Source organism: Mesoplodon densirostris, chromosome 9, assembly GCF_025265405.1.
Source record: "Mesoplodon densirostris isolate mMesDen1 chromosome 9, mMesDen1 primary haplotype, whole genome shotgun sequence".
NCBI lineage: Eukaryota > Metazoa > Chordata > Mammalia > Artiodactyla > Ziphiidae > Mesoplodon > Mesoplodon densirostris.
In genome coordinates, this window is record NC_082669.1 from 97462447 (window position 1) to 97485423 (window position 22977).

Below are 22977 nucleotides of genomic sequence, written 5' to 3' on the forward strand. Positions count from 1 at the left end.
CAAGAGACAGGTTTGTGCTGAGGACAATTGCCTGTAGCAACATTACCATGGGGATACCAAACCTTGAGCCAACTGAAAGGCTGGCCTTCTTCCTGGTTGTATCTCTCTCTAGATGGGCAGCAGTTCCAGCCAGACACCAACATGCTCAATGAAGATAGTCCCCTCTGATTCTATATCTGAGGGTACCCCTTCATCTTATTTCTACTGAGGTAGTCTCTCTTTGGAAGGAAGCTCTCTTGGATAAGATCCCTTTAAAATGGCCTGTAGACTGCTCCCTGCTGCATGGCTCTCAGTATCCAAAGCAAAGACACATGTTGCCTTGCTTCTAGTGGAAGCTGAGCTGACTCCCATGGAAACTTCTCTTTCCCTCTCCCATAAGTGCCCGCCACAACTTTTGCCTTTAAATATCTGAGGATGAGATAAATATCTATCCCCTGTATTCCTCCAGACTGCAAGGGATATATCTCAAGTTCTCTGAGTGACCCTATTAAAACCCTTCTCAACTGCTTTGGAAGTGAGAATAAAATACCCTCTCCCCTTTCTCCAGAGGGTATGAGGGAAATACCTCAACTCACTCAAAATTTGACCCCTAAAAAACCTTCTCTAAGAAGAGTTGTGACTCCTTTGCTCTCCTAGCCTAGAGGTAGATGAGTGTCACAAAACTATTGTGCATCATTCTTGCAAGTCCGGCATATGTGGTCTAACACTTCTCTGAGTGGTGTAATTAACTGGTCTTTATTGTTTTCTTTCTGACTTTGGGGTCATTATGAAACATAGACAGAAAAAAACTAGTTTTTTTTTTTTTTTTCTTTTATGTAGAAGTTCAACTGAAGACTTGAAGATGTAGCACCTATTGGGTTGCAACTCAGAGTTTTTAGAAACTGTCCCAGGGAAAACAGTAAACTCAAAGACAACTCTCAACAAAACTGAAATACGTTAGCCTGGTTCTGTTTACATCAATTTGCCAAAATGACACTATTTAATATTATTAGGTGTTTCAATATAATAATGCGACTATCTTTTTAAAACACAAATATATTGATACATCTCTAACTTCACACATCACCAACTGCCTCTCCACACATTTGTTTCTGCTCATTACCATCTATCTAGAAATATAACTATAAGCAACCTATAAACCAGTGGTTCTCAAAATTGGGGAGCCTTTAAAGTATGCCAATACCCAGGCCCCCACCCTAGACTGATTAAAGGAGTATCTCTGGTGATTGAAATTAGTCTTAGGCCATTTTAAAAGCTCCCCAGCTGATTCTAATTTTCATTTAGCGTTGAGAACTGCTGCTATAAGCTCTCAAAGCTGGGATACCACTTAGAGCTAATCTTCATTCAATCTTTCTATATCCTTATAGGAAGGATTAGCTACTTCTTTCTTAAGTGATTCTGGCTCTTCTCTTGACCTCCTCAACCCAGATGGGGCCATGGTTCAGTAAAATACGTAAGCATTAGTGGACAAAGAGGGAAGGAGCCCAGCTACCTGGCTCCTGGTGCTTCTGCCTTTTCACCTGCAGATTTACTTTTGACCCCTGCAGGAGAAGAGGGAGGAGGGAAACTAGATTAATCTTTCTGACTTTTTGCTAGTGGGATATGAATGCCTTTCCTATCTGAGCTGTGTAAAAAGAAAAAACAAAAGAAACCCCCCCCCCCAAAATAGATGTATGCTAGAGCCAGGTCATAACAGCTCAGCAGAGACAATTGTTAGATTTTTAGGAATTTGGGGAGCCAGCTGTTGTCCCATTGGTAGCTTGAAATTGTCCAGGATAGGAACATTTATACCATAGACATCAGCAAATGATACAAATCAGAGCTTCCTCCTTTCCTTCCCCCAGAGAATTAACTGTCAGACATTTACCAGCAAAGCACTGGATGAAAGTATTGAAAAAGTGCTTCCCAAAACTTGCCCTACTCTCTCATTCAGTATTTTCTCTTCCATTAAATAAACTAAAAACATAAACTTATCTTAAATAACACAAATGCTCAACAAGACCAGAGAGCCATAAATAAATAAATAAATAAATAAATAAATAAATAAATAAATAAATAAATAAATAAATAAATAAATAAATAAATAAATATTCTGACCTTGACTTTAATGCTTCATCACTCCTATGATTTCCCATATCCAGCAAACTTCATGAAGCTGCTATGCTCATGTCCTCCTGCCTACATCTTCCTCTCTGTATTATATACCTACTCCTTCTGTCTCTACATGTCTCATATGTTCAGTTTGCAAAAGCCTACCCAATGATCCCCACTTTCCTGGCCCCGTCTTATTGGCTAGTGCTCCACGATTGAGAACTCCATTATGAACTGTACCTCCATGTCCTTTGTTCCACTTTCCAGCCCCCATTAAAATGTGTCATTCCTGTGATCCCTTATTCCTTCAAGGACTTATGCTGTGCTACTTACCTTTCTAACTGAGGACTTCATGGAGCAGTCAGTGTCTCATCCAAAACATCCATCTGAAGACTGAGAACTTCAAACAAAATTGTAGAAGAATGTTTGAGCAATTTGAAGATGAACAGTCACTTGGCAGTGCTCATAAAATCATACCCAGAGTGGAAAATCCCTCTTCATCTTTCTTTAAGGGAAATTCTTGGTAAACCCCCAACTGAAATGGCAGGATCTTTGTTAAAATTAACTCTTGCCTGTAAATATTTTCGCTAGTTTATCTAACTGCATCTGTAGCAGTATATTCAGCTCTTGTGCTTGGCATATGATAGGAGAGAGAAAGTGGAATCTTGTTAGGTGACCTCACCCAGTCCCCACTCAGCACATGCATTAGACTGTGCTTAAAAACGTCTCAGAGGTTTAAGTCTTCTTTTTTTTAATTGTGCACTCAGCTGATATGATACTGTAGACCCAGTCCCCTTTGATTTAGAAAGACTCGTTCATGATATGAGAAAATACTTAGGATATAGTAAATGAATTAATAAAAATAGTGTTGAAAATTGTTCTTTGCAATCATAACTTAAAAACCTGCAGGAGGAGCAGGCATTATCTCTGGATGGTGTGATTATAGGTGAATGATGTTTACTCTCTACTTTGCTTCTAAACACTGACATAGTATATATGCATAAATGTCTTTCTGTTGAAAAATATGTTTAAGAAATTATGAAGAGGCCATAAAATTCCTCATCATGGGCTCTTCATAATCTATTTAACAGGACTTATAAAATAAGTCAAGATTAGCCATGCAAGAAATGAGCTGAGCTTTACAAATCAGGGGAATACTTGTCATCTGAAATTTTTTCTATCAGCTCATTAATACCCGATATATTTTTAATAAAGGGCCAGTTATTTTGTTCTCTGTTTATAGCAACTAATGTCTAATAACAGTCCTGCAGAGAGTCAAATAATAAATAGCATATGCATAAGGAGGTATAAAGAGTCTATTCTGAGTACCAGGAGGAATTAAGTTCCTCTTACTCTTTCCTCAACTCCCAAAAAAGATCTATAGATGCCACAAGAAATTAAATCAACATAGAGGATTCCCATTCTCAATAAGCTAGCCCTGTGACAAGCAGTACTTCAAAATCCAGACCAAGAGAGGGTTAATATTCCCTCTCTTCACATCCCCACATCTCCCAGTTCCCTGTGTGCAGGTTTTCGTTCTAAACAATATTTCTAGCTCTTTTTTTTTTTTTTCTTTCCTGTGCAAAGGCCACCTTATCTTTCTGGAATGCGTTTCATTGTCTATCTTTCTAAAATTTTAACTATGATGTTCCATCTGCTGTCACTGAACTGGAATGTCCCTAAAATATAAATGTAGAATGATTCCCACTGGGAATTGCCTGAAAGGATCGTTTGCCTGATAAACAGCAAATTGCAAAATGGATTTTAACTTCTTTCAATTAACAATGGCAACAGCAACAACCGAAAAAAAAAAAAAAAAAAAAAAGAAGAAGGAAGGAAAGGGGAGACAATGGTTTGCTCAGCTTGCATTGCAAGCATGTCTGAATCCTCTTATTCTTTATCCATGGAGTGAAGGTGCTTGTTGAAGGAGCCATAATACTTAACTCTGATAGTAGAATTGCTTGCAATTTTGCTGGGCTGGGGGGTTGGGAAGAAAGAAACAAAGGGATCTGCCACATTTCTGCTTCCTATAAGGAAGGATCTCAGAATACCTAAAAGATCCCCCATTTGAAGTATTTCCTTATACAATTTTTATAACTAGATGTTTTGCCTGCCAACATGCTTGACAGAGAGGGAAGTGCTCCCTCCCTCTTTCGTGGGAAAGTAGTAAAACAACTTGGAATGCTTCAGGAATGTAAAAGACTAGATCATTTATTCAACAAGTATTTATTGAGTGCCTACCATGTGCCAGAGCCTCTGTTAAGCACTGGATAAATTAAAGTATAAATGTCTTCAGGACTATTTCTGTTTTGTAAATAGGTTCATTTGTATCTTTTTTTTTAGATTCTACATAAAAGCAGTATCATATGATATTTGTCCTTCTTTGTCTGGCTTACTTCACTTAGTGTGATAATCTCTAGGTCCATCCATGTTGCTGCAAATGGCATTATTTCATTCTGTTTTATGGCTGAGTAATATTCCATTGTGTATATATATGTATATACCACATCTTTATCCATTCATCTGTCTATAGACATTTAGGTTGTTTCCACGTCTTGGCTATTGTGAACAGCACTGCAGTGAACATTGGGGTGCATGTATCTTTTCAAATTACGGTTTTCTCCAGATATATGCCCAGGAGTGGGATTTCTGGATCATATTATAGCTCTATTTTTATTTTTTTAAGGAACCTCCATACTGTTCTCCATAGTGGCTCTACCAATTTACATTCCCACCAACAGTGTAGGAGGGTTCCGTTTTCTCCGCACCCTCTCCAGCATTTATTATTTGGAGACTTTTTGATGATGGGCATTCTGACTGGTGTGAGGTGATACCTAATTGTAGTTTTGATTTGCATTTCTCTAATAATTAGGGATGTTGATCATCTTTTCATGTGCCTATTGTCCATCTGTATGTCTTCTTTGGAGAATTGTCTATTTAGGTGCCCATTTTTGATTGGGTTGTTTGTTTGATATTAAGCTGTATAAGCAGTTTGTATATTTTGGAAATTAATCTCTTGTCAGTCACATCATTTGCAAATATTTTCTCCCATTCTTTAGGTTGTCTTTTCATTTGGCTTATGGTTTCCTTTGCCGTTCAAAAGCTTTTAAGTTTAATTAGGTCCCATTTGTTTATTTTTGTTTCTATTTCCATTATTCTAGGAGATGGATCCAAAAAGATATTGCTGAGATTTACGTCAAAGAGTGTTCTGCTTATGTTTTCCTCTAGGAGTTTTCTAGTATCTACTCTTACATTTAGGTCTTTAATCCATTTTGTGTTTATTTTTGTATATGGTGTTAGAGAATGTTCTAATTTCATTCTTTTATATATAGCAGTCCAGTTTTCCCAGCACTGTATATTGAAGAGACTGTCATTTCTCTATTGTATATTCTTGCCTCCTTTGTTATAGATTAATTGACTATAAGTGGGTGGGTTTATTTCTGGGCTTTGTATACTGTTCCATTGATCTATATAGTTACCAAAGGGTTAAGGGGCAGGAGAGGGATAAATTAGGAGGTTGGGATTAACATATACACACTACTATATATAAAATAGATAACAAACAAGGACCTACTTTATAACACAGGGAACTATACTCAATATTTTGTAATGACATATAAGGGAAAAGAATCTAAGAAAGAATCACTGTGCTGTACACCTGGAACTAATACAACATTGTAAGTCAACTATACTTCAATTAAAATATATATGTATATAAAATAAAAAAAGAAAATGAAATTGATAAAAAATTAGCTCAAGCGTCACAGCTCATCAAATACTATATTTTAAAAATCAGCTCATAAGGAACTCCAAACAAACTTTATCCCATTCATCAAAGAGGATATTTGATTGATTCATGCTGTTCTTTCTTCTTAAATTTTAGATTTCATAAATCTTTTGCCAATAGTTAAAAAAATAAAGTGTATATGGTTCCTGACAATTAAGTTTAATGTCTGGTGGAAGAGACAAATATTTATAAATAATTATGCAAACAAATGCACAATTGCAGCTATGACTATGGCTATGAAGGAATGGTACATGATATATGACAGCCTATAAAAGGATTTGTTCCAGTGATGGGTGCCAAAGTGAAGCATAGCTGTTTGATCTGAGGTCTGAAGGGTGAGTAAGGGATTACTGCACTCATAAGGGAGATAAGGGCTTAAATTACTGCCAGAGGGAAAACCTCTATACCCTGTGCAGAAACCATGTGTTAGGAGGGAGCATCATTGCAAGTACTGGGGCTAGAAGAGAGAGGTCCTGGCTAAGGCAAGAAGAGTGAGAGTGACAGAGGTGGTTGGGGCTCATATTTTTGCCATGTAGACAAATGATAAGGAATTTTGTTTTTGTAATTTTTATCCTGAAATAATTTTAAGTTCATAGAAGAGTTTTAAAGATAATACAAAGAGTTCCTATATTCCCTTTGTTCAGGCTCCCCAAATATTAACATCTTATATCGCCATGGTATATAAAAACTAAAAAACTAACATTGGTACAATATAAATAACTAAACTACACACTTTACTCAGATTTTACCAATTTTTCTACTACTGCTGTCTATTTCAGGACCCAAATCAGGATGCCATGTTGCTTTAATCATCATGTATTTTTAGTATCTTCCAATCGGTGACAGTTTCTTAGTTTTTTCCTTTGCTTTCATGATTGATACTTAAAAAAAAAGTATTTCTTAAGTATTTTGTGGAGTGTTCCCTCTATTTAGTTTTGTCTGTTTTTTTTTTAATAACTGGAATGAGATTATGGATTTGGGGGAAACATACTACAGAAGTGAAGTGTTCTGATCATTATCACATATTAGGAGGTACATGATATCAATAGGACTTAGTACTGATAGTATTAACTTTGATAATTTTGTCAGTGTAGATCTGTGAGAGTTCTCCTTTGTAAACTTACTGTTTTTTTTTTTCCCTTTTCATACTCTATTTATTAGAAGAGAGGCAGTAAGTCCAACCAAAGGGAGAGGTATGAATCTCCACCTCTTGGAGACAGGAATATCAAATAATTTGGGGACATCTGTTAGAACCACCATAGCAATGAATATATGTATATATTTGGGGGAGATACTTTGATGCTGTGCAAATATCCTGTTACTTCTTGAAGTTTCACCCATAAAGTTTAGCATGCCTTGGTGGATCATGCCTGGAGCAGTTATTACTGAGGTGAATTTTTATTTTCCTCATTCCTTCTATATTTAACATTTGGAATTCTCCTGTAAGAAAGATTTGTCCCTTCTCCTCCATTTATTTACTTATTCATTCATTTGCTTATATCAATATGGACTCATGGATATTTATTTTGTTTGGGGGAATTATAAGCCAGTACTGTAATCACTTACTTTGTTGTTCAAACTGTTACAGCTGTAGCCATTGGAGTTCTTTCAGTTTGGTTCCTTTGACTTTTGACATGCACTGGCATTGATTTTTGAGTAATTCCTTGCTGTCTGGCACCAGATATGTTGAGCCAAACTTGCATTTCTGAGAGGAACTCCACTTGTTTGTGACATGTTAGCCTTTTTATATATTGCTGGATTTGACTTTCTAATATTTTAAGGTGGAAAGGAAGTGGTTGTAGCTATAAATGGCAACATGAGGTATCCTTGAGTTGATGACCTGTTCTGCGTCTTGACTGTATCAAAGCCAATGTCCTAATTGGGATATTGTACTACAATTTTCTAAGATATTACCTTTTGGTAATAGATGGATGTTACATAGGGCCTCTCTGTAGTATTTCTTCAAATGGCATGTAAATCTACAGATACCTCAAAATAAAAATTTTTATTAAAAAATATATGACAATTGTACAATGACAGATGGAGGTACAATAGAAATATATTATATTGTAGAATCCTTGCACAATACCTGTGCTGGTGTACATTAGAAAAGTATACTGTAAACCTTAAGGAATCCACTAAGAAAATCAAACAATTATATTTATATATATACATACACACATACACGCATATGTCTATACATCTCCAATAAAAAATATGAAATGAATTCATAAAATATAATCAAATTAAAAAGAAAATGAGGAACAGGGAATGAGGAACAGTTGAAAAAATAGAAAACAATTATCGAGTTGCTAGAATTTAACCCTGAAAATAAATCATTAATGTAAATAATCTAAACTCATCAATCAAAAGGCAGAGATTTTCAGACTGAATAAATAAGCTAGATTTCACCATAGTCTACAAAAAGTTCACTTAAATATAAATGTAAATAATATTTTTATATTTGTAAGTATATATATAAAATAAAAATTTAGAATACTTTAAAAATTATTAAAAATAAAAAGATGAAAATATACACCATGCTAATATTAATTTCAAAAAAGCTAGTCCAGTTTTGTTAATTTCAAAGTATAACTCAGAACAAGGAATATTACCAGTGATAAAGGGTATAATTTTATAATAATAAAGCCCTCTATTTATGAGTAGGACATAACAATTCAAATGTTTATGCACCTAATAACGAACCTTCAAAACACATGAAGCAAAGTGTATAGACCTGAAAGGAGAAATAGACATATCTATAATTATATTTGGAGATTTCAACAGCTCCAAAAAATTGACGAATCAAGGAAACAATTAGTAAACATAAAGATATAGGGAACAATACAGAAGTTCAAGAAAATTCACCTGACAGAGACTTGTACAATGTTATACCCATCTTATTTACAAGTACACACAGAAAATTTGCTAAGATAGACCATGATCTTGGCCACAAACAAAGCTAAATAAATATGAAGTAATTGAAATCATACAAGGTATATTCTCTGACCACAAAATAATTAAATTACAAATTAATAACAGAAAGCTATCTGGAATATCCCAAATATTTAGAAATGAAACAACAAATTTTTATATAATTTATAAGTAAAAGAAGAAGTTAAAAGTTATAATAAGATTATCAATGCAATAAAATCAACAGCATAATATCTCAAAATATGTTGGATATAGCTAAAGCAGTGCTTCTATCCAGTGAAACTTGAGAAAAATACACTTTCACACCAATCTCCACATTAAGCATAAGATGACATCAAAGGAATTTGAAACCAGTGATGCACTGAAAATAATCATAACAACAACAAAACCCCCAAAGAGTTCAACATTTTCTTAGATTGACTCAAATCTCCAGTCTGAAGGTCTAGCAGTAGAAGCAGCATGTGTACTTCAGGCATAAACACTAATTATCTCAGTCCTACTATCCTGCAAACTATGTCCAGTAATCAATCAAAAGTTGTGAGACATCCAAAACTTGCAGAGAGAAAACAATGTATAGTCAAGAGACAAAGCAGTCAACACAACCAGACTTAATGATCAATATTTTGAAATTTCAAGCAGGCATTTGAAAATAACTTCTTATTAATATGTTCAAGTCTCAAGCAGAGGAAGTTGACAAAATGCCATAATATGGGACATTTCAACAGAGAGATGGAAACCATACGAAAAAAATCAAAAGAAAATGTACAAATAAAAACCACAGTAACACAGGTGAAAAATCACTTTGACAGACTCAGCAGTAGACTCAAAACAACTGAGGGAAGAATTAGTGAAGTTGATGATTTTTCAACGTTAATTACCCAAACTAAAACAGAAAGAGAAATAAATGAAAGAACGAAAACAGAACATCCCAAATTGAGACAATGTCAAATGGTTTAACATACATATAATACACCCCCCCAACAAAAAAGAGACAGAATGCATATTTGAAGGGATAGTGGCTGAGAATTTTCTAAAAATAGCAAAATACATCAAACTAAAGATACAAGAAATTTTGAGAATTCCAAGTATGATGAACACCAAGGGAAATGAAACACAATACACCTAGATATATTATATTCATCATCTACAGGCAAAGAATATACCTTCAAGACAGAGAACAAAAGTATACATGATGTATACAGGAAAAATGGAAGAACTGCAGCAGACTTATTGTCAGAAATTTTGCAAGCCCAAAGGAAAGTTATCACCATGTTTAATGTGCTAAAAGTAAAATGCTGTCAACCCCCCAAATTTTATTCCTAGTGAAATATCTTTAATAAGGAAAAGAGAAATGAACATTTTTTTAGTTAAAAATAGAGAATTCTTTGCCAGCAGACCTACACTACAAGGTGTTTTTAAAAATTGTTTTCAGGAAGACCAAATATGATACAAGATTAAAAGCTTAGATTTATACAAAGAAATAAAAATTCCTAGAAATGGCTAACATAAATATAAATGTAAATATAAATATACATATACTTTTTTTAAAGTTTTAATTGCTCTAAAAGGTAATTTATGGCCTCCTGTGTAAGTAATAGCAATGTGTTTGAGTTGATAACTGAAGAAATAACACAGATGACAATAACAGCACAAAAATAAGAAGGAGCAATCTACTGTCATTTGTGAGATTCTTATGCTAGATGCAAAACCATACAATATTATTTGAAGGTAGGTTGTGATTAATTAAATATGCATATTGTAAACTTTAGAGCAACTATTAAGATTATAAAGAGGTATAAATAATAACCCAATAATGGAGATTAAATAGATTCTTATGAATATATAAGTAATCCAAAAGCTGCCAGAAAAAAAAAAGAGGCATAAAGGAACAAGAAACAAATGGAGCAAATAGTATTTTTCTATGTGAATCCAAGGCTGATTCAATATTTGAAAAACCGTTCCTTGCAATTCACCGTATCAACACACTTAGAAAAAAAAATGGTATGATCCCTAAAGTTAATAAAACACAATGTTATTTTGCTGATGTAAAGATGCCACGAGCATAATTAACCTTCTTCTAGCTTCTTCCCATAAAAGAAAGTTGCCAGAAACCCAGTGCTCTACTGTAGAATTATGAGAAGAAAACATAATGCCATCTTTTGGGTTTTATTTCTTTTACAGTGTAGGTCTCTGTGCTTAGAGCAATGGTGTTTAACCCTGGCTATCCATAAACATGGACTGTGGAATTTTTAAAAATAAAATTTCAGAGATGCACCTACAGAATTTCTGAATCAGTAGGACTGACATCCTGCCCAGATAGCTAGATTTTTTAAATACTCCATTGGAGACGGTATGTCCATTCATGGCTGACAATCATTGTCACTGAAAGATCAAGGACCAAAAGTCAACTTGGCATGTGTTATTTATCCAAAGATAGCCATTCCTATTGGAGCCTTCAAGGCACTCTAGAAAATTTTTAACTCTAACTGAAGAGATACAAGCTACTCAAATCTGGATGGAAATTAATCATTAACATTTAAATATTTGGAAAAAGACAATGTGTTTTAGCTTAACATACATATTTATTTCAATTTTTACATTATTGTTTCATCATAATGTTTATATTTTGTTTTTTATTGAAGAGATTTTCAAAATCATAACCAAGTGGAATTTTCTCCTCTCTCTCTCTCTCTCTCTCTTTCTCATCACCCCCTTTACCCCATACTCCACAGACTCCTGTCTCTCACTCAGTAAAACACATCAGTCATCAGTAGGAGTGTGGTCACGTGCACCACCATGAGGGCATTACAAAAGCATCACAGTTTACCTGTTAATATTTAATTCTGATTTCAGACAAGTGAATACGGAAGATGGTGTTCTCTTTTTGAAACGTAGTTTTACTTGTTATTACTACAAATGAAAATATATATTCATTGGAAAAAAATAAAGCTAATGCAAAACTAAAGCAAATTTCTTTCTGAAAAAATTACTTATTTTAATTCTTATGCTTTCTTGAAATTAAGTAATTGAACAAACAAAGAGAAAATACCCAACCATGCCACCAAAAAAGGATAATCAGAGTCACTATTTTGGTATAGTTTTTCAGACACTTTCCCATGCAATTATGAAAACATGTAAGGAACACTTTATAAAAATAAAATCATATATATATATTATTCATTTTTACCATGTTACTGTAATGTTTTTAATTATCACTTTTACTAACATGATTTTTAATTCATTTACTTTTAACTATTTGCCTTGTTTTTTCCTCAATTATTATCTTTCATCTAATTTTATGACTATTACTAAAAATACTTTTGTTGTATGGTGGAGATACATCCAAAATGATCCACCTCAGATGTCATATATGCAATTAATATATAATGTAATCTCATTTACATAGCTACTTTTACTCAAAATTATATTTGGGTGATTCAACAATGCTGTAATGTGTTTCAGAGTTTATTCATATTGCTGAGTAGGAGTCCATTGTTGAATATTCCACAATTTTTTATCTTATAATTAATATTTTGATAAATATTTTTGAAGGATGAAGAGGAAGGTGGGGGAAAAGTCATTGCCACTTACTGGGCATTTGTTTGCCAAAAATTGTGCTTAGCAACTTTTATGCATTATGCCAATTATCCTCCCAAGGAATCTATAAAATTGATTTGTATCAGGAGCTCCCTGCTTCTTACAACTTCTTAAAATTCCAGAGGCAGAATAATCCACAATTGGTTCAATGCTGATATCTAAACGAGGGTTGCCAGAGTTAGAATAATAATACAAGAATACTCAGTTAAATCAGAATTTCAGATAAACAATGAAGACTTCTAAAACGTACTTATGAGAGGAAGTATACTTCAACATAATAAAAGCCATATATGACAAACACACAGCTAACATCATACTCAATGGTGAAAAGCTTAGGATGCCCACTCTCACCACTTTTATTCTACAGTTTTGTAAGTCTAACCACAGAAATCAGAGAAAAAAAAGAAATAAAAGGAATCGAAATCAGAAAAGAAGAAGTAAAACTGTCACTGTTTGCAGATGACATGGTGCTATATGTAGAAAATCCTAAAGACGTTACCAGAAAACTACTAGAGCTCATCAATGAATTTGGTAAAGTTGCTGGATACAAAATTAATATACAGAAATCTGTTGCATTTCTATATGCTAACAATGAAATATCAGAAAGAGAAATTAAGGAAACAATCCCATTTACCATCACATCAAAAATGATAAAATACCTAGGAATAAACCTACCTAAGGAGGCAAAAGACCTGTACTCTGAAAACTATAATGTGCTGATGCAAGAAATTGAGGATGACACAAACAGATGGAAAGATACACCATGTTCTTGGATTGAAAGGATCAATATTGTTAAAATAACCATACCACACAAGGCAATCTACAGATTCAATCGTATCAAATTACCAATGGTGTTTCTCACATAACTAGGAAAACAGCTTTTTTAATTTGTATGGAAACACAAAAGACTCTGAATAGCCAAAGCAGTCTTCAGACAGAAAAATGGAGCTGGAGGAATCAGGCTCCCTGACTTCAGACTATACTACAGTGCTACAGTAATCAAAACAATATGGTACTGGCACAGAAACAGACATATAGGTTAATGGAACAGAATAGAAAGCCCAGAGATAAACCCATACACTTATGGTCAATTAATCTACAATAAAGGAGGCAGGACTATACAATGGAGAAAAGACAAGTCTCTTCAATACACAGTGCTGGGAAAACTGGACAGCTATATGTAAAAGAATGAAATTAGAACATTCTCTAACACCATATACAAAAATAAACACAAAATGGATTAAAGACCTAAATGGAAGACCAGATACTATAAAACTCCTGGAGGAAAACATAGACACTCTTTATGTGTTATGTCAAACATTCTTTGACATAAATCTCAGCAATATCTTTTTGGATCCATCACCTAGAATAATGGAAATAAAAACAAAAATAAACAACTGGGACCTAATTGAACTTAAAAGCTTTTGAACAGCAAAGAAAACCATGAACAAAACAAAAAGACAACCTACAGAAGGGAGAAAATATTTGCAAATGATGCAACTGACAAAGGATTAATTTCCTAAATATACAAATAGCTCATACAGCTTAATATCAAACAAATAACCCAATCAAAAAATGGGTAGAAGACCTAAACAGACATTTCTCCAAAGAAAACATACAGATGGCCAGTAGGCACATGAAGAGATGGTTAACATCCCTAATTATTAGAGAAATGCAAATCAAAACTACAATTAGGTATCACCTCACACCAGTTAGACAGCCCATCATCAAAAAATCTACAAATAATAAATGCTGGAGAGGGTGTGAAGATAAAGGAACTCTCCTACACTGTGGATGTGAATGTAAATTGGTACAGCCACTATGGAGAACAGTATAAAGGTTCCTTAAAAACTAAAAATAGTGTTACATATGATCCTGCAATCCCACTCCTGGGCATTTATCTGGAGAAAACTCTAATACCCTGAGATAAATTCACCCCAATGTTCATAGCAGCACTATTTACCATAGCCAAGACATGGAAGCAACTTAAATGTCCATTGACAGATGAATGGAAAAAGAACATGTGGTATATACATATATATATATACACAATGGAATATTACTCAGCCATAAAATAGAATGAAATAATGCCATTTGCAGCAACATGGATGGACTTACAGATTATCATATTAAGTGAAGTAAGTCAGACAAAGACAAATATCATATGATATTACTTATATATGGAATCTAAAAAAAGATACAAATGAACTTATTTATGAAACAGAAACAGACTCACAGACATAGAAAACAAACTATGGTTAACAAAGGGGAAAGGGTGGGGGAGGGATAAATTATGAGTTTGTATTAAAAAATACAAACTACCATATATAAAATAGATAAACAACAAGGTCCTACTGTATAGCACAGGAAACTATATTCAGCATCTTATAATAACCTATAATGGAAAAGAATCTGAAAAGGATACATGAATCACCTAGCTGCACACCAGAAACTAACACAATATTGTAAATTAACTATACTTCAGTTTTTAAAAAATGGTTTAAAAATGTACTTATGACCCCATGAAACTTTGGGGACAATATATACTAAAAATTTATTTGTTGTTCATCTTAAATTCAAATTTAGGTGTTCTGTATTTTATCTCACAAGTCTAATCTAAACTAAAGCAATATAATTTTTGAGATTTTTCCCCCCCAATGAGAAATAATCCTGTGTGTCAAGTAAAAAAAAAAACATACGACAGTATCACAAACTTTCCATACTAGGATTGTTGGTTCAAAACGAACGTCTAGGGAGAGACCTTCAAGATAGCGGAGGAGTAAAACGTGGAGTTCACCTTCCTCCCCACAAATACATCAGAAATACATCTACATGTGGGACAGCTCCTACAGAACACCTACTGAACGCTGGCAGAACACTTCAGACTTCCCAAAAGCAGTGTGGCTGACAGGGTCTTCATGCTCTGGCTGGGTGTCAGACCTGTGCCTCTGAGGTGGGAGAGCCAAGTTCAGGACATGCGTCCACCAGAGACCTCCCAGCTCAATGTAATATCAAATGGTGAAAGCTCTCCCAGAGATCTAAATCTCAACGCTAAGACCCAGCTCCACTCAATGACCAGCAAGCTGCAGTGCTGGACACACTATGGCAAACAACTAGCAAGACAGGAACACAGCCCCACCCATTAGCAGAGAGAGGCTGCCTACAATCATAATAAGGTCACAGAACCCCAAAACACACCACCGGACATGGTCCTGCCCACCAGAAAGACAAGATCCAGCCTTATCCACCAGAACACAAGCACCAGTCCCCAACACCAGGAAACCTACACAACCCACTGAACCAACCTTGCCCACTGGGGGCAGACACCAAAAACAACGAGAACTACGAACCTGCAGCCTGTGAAAAGGAGACCCCAAACACAGTAAGTTAAGCAAAGTGAGAAGACAGAGAAACACACAGCACATGAAGGAACAAGGTAAAAGCCCACCAGACCAAACAAATAAAGAGGAAATAGGCAGCCTATGTGAAAAAGAATTCAGAGTAATGATAGTAAAGATATCCAAAATCTTGGAAATAGAATGGAGAAAATACAAGAAATGTTTAACAAGGACCCAGAAGAACTAAAGAGCAAACAGACAATGATGAACAACACAATAAATGAAATTTAAAATTCTCTAGAAGGAATCAATAGCAGAATAACTGAGGCAGAAGAGAGGATAAGTGACCTGGAAGATAAAATAGTGGAAATAACTACCACAGAGAAAAACAAAGAAAAAAGAATGAAAAGAATTGAGGACACTCTCACAGACCTCAGGGACAACATTAAATGCACCAACATTTGAATTATAGGGGTCCCAGAAAAAGAAGAGAAAAAGAAAGGGACTGAGAAAATATTTGAAGAGATTATAGTTGAAAACTTCCATAACGTGGGAAAGGAAATAGTCAATCAAGTCCAGGAAGTACAGAGAATTCCATACAGGATAAATCCAAGGAGAAACATGCCAAGACACATATTAATCAAACTATCAAAAATTAAATACAAAGAAAATATATTAAAAGCCGCAAGGGAAAAACAACAAATAACATACAAGGGAATCCCCATAAGGTTAACAGCTGTTCTTTCAGCAGAAACTCTGCAAGCCAGAAGGGAGTGGCAGGGCATGTTTAAAGTGATGAAAGGGAAAAACCTACAACCAAGTTTACTCTACCCAGCAAGGATCTCATTCAGATTCGACGGAGAAATTAAAAACTTTACAGACAAGCAAAAGCTAAGAGAATTCAGCACCACCAAACCAGCTCTACAACAAATGCTAAAGGACCTTCTCTAGGCAGGAAACACAGAGAAGGAAAAGACCTACAACAACAAACCCAAAACAATTAAGAAAATGGTAATAGGAACATACATATTGATAACTACCTTAAATGTAAATGGATTAAATGCTCCAACCAAAAGACATAGACTGGCTGAATGGATACAAAAACAAGACCTGTATATATGCTGTCTACAAGAGACCCACTTCAGACCTAGAGACACATACAGAGTGAAAGTGAGGGGATGGAAAAAGATATTCCATGCAAATGGAAATCAAAAGAATGCTGGAGTAGCAATTCTCATATCAGACAAAATACACTTTAAAATAAAGACTTACAAGAGACAAAGAAGAACACTACATAATGATTAAGGGATCAATCCAATGAGAAGATATAACAATTGTAAATATTTTTGTACCCAACATAGGAGCACCTCAATACATAGGGCAAGTGCTAACAGCCATAAAAGGGGAAGTCGACAGTAACACAATAATAGTAGGGGACTTTAACACACCACTTTCACCAATGGACAGAGCATCCAAAATGAAAGTAAATAAGGAAACACAAGCTTTAAATGACATTTTAAACAAGATGGACTTAATTGATATTTTTAGGACATTGCATTCAAAAACAACAGAATACATGTTCTTTTCAAGTGCTCATGGAACATTCTCCAGGATAGATCATATCTTGGGTCACAAATGAAGCCTTGGTAAATTTAAGAAAATTGAAATTGTATCAAGTATCTTCTCCGACCACAACTCTATAAGACTAGATATCAATTACAGGAAAAATACAGTAAAACAATACAAACACATGGAGGCTAAACAACAGACTACTTAATAACCAAGAGATCTCTGAAGAAATCAGGGGAAATCAAAAAATACCTAGAAACGAATGACAGTGAAAACACAACGACCCAAAACCTATGGGATGCAGCAAAAGAAGTTCCAAGAGGGAAGTTTATAGCAATACAATCCTACCTCAAGAAACAGGAAAAGTCTCAAACAACCTAATCTTACACCTAAAGCAATTAGAGGAAGAAGAACAACAGCAACAACAAAAAACACAGAGCAGAAGAAAAGAAATCATAAAGATCAGATCAGAAATAAATGAAAAAGAAATAAAGGAAACAATAGCAAAGATCAGTAAAACTAAAAGCTGGTTCTTTGAGAAGATAAAAAAAAATGATAAACCATTAGTCAGACTCATCAAGGAAAAAAGGGAGAAAACTCAAATCAATAGAATTAGAAATGAAAAAGGAGAAGTAACAACTGACACTGCAGAAATACAAAGGATCATGAGAGATTACTATAAGCAACTATATGCCAATAAAATGGACAATCTGGAAGAAATGGACAAATTCTTAGGAAAGCACAACCTTCCAAGACTGAACCAGGAAGAAATAGAAAATGTAAACGACCAATCACAAGCACTGAAATTTAGACTGTGATTAAAAATCTTCCAACAAACAAAAACCCAGGACCAGATGGCTTCACAGACGAATTCTATCAAGCATTTAGAGAAGAGCTAACACCTATCCTTCTCAAACTCTTCCAATATATAGCAGAGGGAGCAACACTCCCAAACTCATTCTACGAGGCCACCATCACCCTGATACCAAAACCAGATAAAGATGTCACAAAGAAAGAAAACTACAGGCCAATATCCCTGATGAACATAGATGCAAAAATCCTCAACAAAATACTAGCAAACAGAATCCAGCAGCACATTAAAAGGATCATACACCATGATCGAGTGGGGTTTATCCCAGGAATGCAAGGATTCTTTAATATACGCAGATCAATCAACATGATAAACCATATTAACAAATTGAAGGAGAAAAACCAAATGATCATCTCAATAGGTGCAGAAAAAGCTTTCGACACAATTCAACAACCATTTATGATAAAAACTCTCCAGAAAGTACGCATAGAGGGAAACTACCTCAACATAATGGAGGCCATATATGACAAATCCATAGCCAGCATCGTTCTCAGTGGTGAAAAACTGAAACCATTTCCTCTAAGATCAGGAACAAGAGAAGGTTGTCCACTCTCACCACTATTATTCAACATAGTTTTGGAAGTTTTAGCCAAAAAGTAATAAAAGGAATCCAAATCAGAAAAGAAGAAGTAAAGCTGTCACTGTTTGCAGATGACATGACACTATACATAGAGAATCCTAAAGATACTACCAGAAAACTACTAGAGCTAATCAATGAATTTGGTAAAGTAGCAGGATACAAAATTAATGCACAGAAATCTCTTGCTTTCCTATACACTAATGATGAAAAATCTGAAAGAGGAATTAAGGAAACATTGCCATTTACCACTGCAACAAAAAGAATAAGATACCTAGGAATAAACCTACCTAAGGAGACAAAAGACCTGTATGCAGAAAACTATAAGACACTGATGAAAGAAATTAAAGATGATACAAACAGATGGAGAGATGTACCATATTCTTGGATTGGAAGAATCAACATTGTGAAAATGACTATACTACCCAAAGCAATCTACAGATTCAGTGCAATCCCTATCAAACTACCAATGGCATTTTTCACAGAACTAGACCGAAAAATTTCACAATTTGTATGGAATCACAAAAGACCCTGAATAGCCAAAGCAATCTTGAGAAAGAGACACAGAGCTGGAGGAATCAGGCTCTTGGACTTCAGACCGGGAGGGAGACACAAGAGGGAGGAGATATGGGGATATATGTATATGTACAGCTGATTCACTTTATTATAAAGCAGAAACTAACACACCATTGTATAGCCATTATACTCCGATAAAGATGTTTAAAAAAAAGAATATCTGGAGCCTACAGTTAAAAATGCTCCCTTCTGTCCCTCAGAATCCCTCCTTACTAAGCCCCTAAATACATAGAGGGAAAACAAAAAGCAAGGCACCAATCATAGTATGCATAAGGTACCTTAAAATAAGTAAGGTCCACTTTCTGTCCAAGGAAGCTTGCCCTCATGGACATAAGTACTCATAAGTATGAACCTTCCTGAAATAGATGTTATTATTAGTTGGGGAGGCGCCCTCTTCATCCACTTCTCTCCCACTTCCCTTTCCAGTTGTCTTGCAATCTTGAAACAGATCTGGAGAGACAGCTTTGCAAATCCAATGAAAATGCTTGCACGCAGCTCTCATGAGCTACCCAGAGTAGCTAGTCAGGTCTCCTTTTTCCAAGCATAAAACTGGTAATGTTATTACAGGAAGGCAGTTTGAAACTCTGTTGCCTTCTTCTTTGGTTTAGAGTTGGGCAAGGACCCTGAGAGTCATCAGCTCCCTTCTGGGTCTGGCCCCAAGTCCCTGTCTGCCAGAATGATGATGAGCTTCTCCTGGATGGCACAGTTATTCATTGTTAGCATGCCATTCAATGCAGTCTATTTAAAACTATTAGGAACTTGGATTCTTCCTTCCCTATAATTTAGAAGGCAGAACAGAGAGGCAGTTTGCTCTTAAAACAACGCAATTGTGAGCTCCTGAGCTGCTCTCAGACCGACTTCCCTTCCGTGGGAAGAAACTCTCTTGATGTGTGCCAGAGATCTGTGTACCCCTAGATAAATGAGAGAGGGTTCATGTAGCCTGTGTTTGATTCTGGACCTTGAAAAAGGGTGAAGTGATTGTAATGGAAGAAATAGGGGAAGGAACCTAAGTAAGCAGGAGACTTGGGTGCAGTTACCTTTTCCTCATTCTGCTACCCATTAGTTGTGTGACCTTAGGTAAATTACTTATCATCTTTGAGCTGCAGTATCCTCTTATATAAAATACTGACTCTTGACTAGATTATTGTAAAGAGCCCTTTGAAACTAGAGGTTTATGGCATTTTACATTAGCTTTTTGTTTCCCTTGAGATTCTGTATTTTGTTCAATTCTTCCAGCTATGCTACTGCTTGAGCAATAGTCATAAATCACAGAGCTCACAGGCTCTCTAACAACTCTTTTAGAAACCTTTATGTAACAAACCAGCGTAAGAAATATCAAGGGCTGCTGCCTAAAGGGCCTTTCAGAACACAGGTAAGAATGTGTAATTCCTAAAAAAACAAAAGTTACCAAAGCACTGAGAAAAGGAAAAAAGGGAAATCTATCAGAGGGAAATATTCTGATAATTAGACCAAAGGATGAGCTGGAGTAAAACACAGAGGAGTGATATAGTAGTACAGGGTTAGGATGAGATGCTACTGTTACAAGGGGGTGGTAAAGATGTTACACAAGAAGAGTGAAAGAGATTGTAACACAAAGGAAGGAGCAAGTTCAAGCTACAGGAGTAGAACTGTGTTCACTCTTCTGATGAGCTGAAAGGCTATAAACTTTCCCTCAATATTCTTGAGAAATAAATAAAGCATGTAGAATCACATACACAGCTACCAATTTCTATCCTTGGGTTGTTGGGCTATATGACAGAAAAGGGACAGCAAAGCAAGGTAATGAGTGGCATGGAGTAATTGGGTAGTGGTTCACATTATGGATGGAAGAAATTAGTCATGTGGGAGTGGGGATGCAGAGGAAATGATGGGGAAGAAGAGCAGTGATGTGTGTCTGTACTCCCTGGGAACACTGAGAAAAGCAGCAACCTACTCAGGAACTCTTGACAGTGTTGGAGAGAGCTCTGGATGTTAAGAAATGTTGGAAATTTCTCCAAGTTCTTCCTATACTTTTCATTGAAAAGTACATAATTCAGTGAAAGAACAGAAAGAATATTCAGTTTGACAGACATTTGAGTTAGATTTCATGGATTTTTTTTTCCTGGGTAGCTACTTCCTTAAGCTATATAAAGAAATAGGTTTACCCTGAGCTGCAGAGGCAGCTGGCACCAGGAGACTAAGTCCCTTCTTGAGATAGATGCAAGCTTCAAGGAAAAGGGTACAAATTATGTTTTTCCCTCTCATTCCACCCATTATGCATATTCATTTTATTATTATTTTTTCATTCACCTGGATGTAAAGAGTGGGGCATATTCTCATCTGATCAAGAGAAAGGAAATGGATTTGAGCATATGCCTTTAGCTCTTACCAGTTGATGTTAAGTGTAGTTCATGTTTTCTACCACAAACATGGTATCAGTTTCACACGTGAGAAAACAAAATAGGAAGGAGCCTTAAAATGTGCATGATTATGTAGTGAAGAGGGATATAGGCAGTGGAATAAGTAATGAAGAAGGTTATTGTTTTCTAAGTGGCAGTGCCTCCATAGGTCAGTAAAAGAAATGAATGTCCCTAACTCCATGAACTTTTTTAAAGCTGATCTCCTTCTACAGCCCACTGTGAGTTTAAACTTAGTATCCAGTCAATAGGCTCTGCACCCCTGGCTCTGTGGACACCATGCTAAATTAAAGAAAGAATTTGTCATGGACACAGCTAATCCTCTCAAACCCATAAATCTAATCTGTCTGTCCTCAGTTATCTCTTGTTTCTGTTTAATTTACCTCTCAATATTAACAGCTAGACAATCTACCATGAAAAACAAGCTATAAGTACGTACTGAACACCTACTCTGTGCAAGTTCTGTGTTAAAAATCCCTGGAAAAACAAAGGTGAAAAGAAAATCTCTGCCTTAAGTTCTCACTCCAGATTTAAATAAGGGGAAAAACATTTAACAAAGCTAATTCATAGGAAAATATGTAAAAGAAAGCTCAGAAAACGAATGGAAGAAATGTTGAAAATAATAAAAAGATAGGAAAATGCACAGAAAAATGATACATGGCTTAAAAACAGCTAAAAAGATAAATAACCAAAGAAATGCAATTCATGTACACAATACATATAATAACATGTTAGAATTTTTGGTCAGCTTGGGAAAAACTGGAGCCATCCAGTTGAGTATGAGGAAAAATAAATCCTCATATGAACTGTTGGTGAGTTTTGGAAGGGAACTTGTAAAACATTATCTACATTTTAAGTGTCTATACATTTGACCTAATTACTTTTTGATAAATCTCTCCTCTAAATGTTATATAAGTATTCTATATAAGAGCAGAAATAGTCATCATCAAATTGCTTGTTATAGCAAAACATTGGAAACAACCTAAAAGATTATATATATTATGATCACATTAAAATGTGTGTGCATGGGCCTGTGTGTGTGTGGGTACATGTGTGTATGTGCACTTGGAGGAGACAACAAAAGAGAGAGTGTAAGGGAAGGACTGAATATGAGCTCTGTGAAGCACAGACTGGGTTCTTTTTCTAGGTACACTAACTACAGATGCATAGAAAAATAAGTCTAAACAATAATAAATTCTAGCAGTTGTTACTTTGGTGGCTAACCTGTAGAGAAGTTAGTG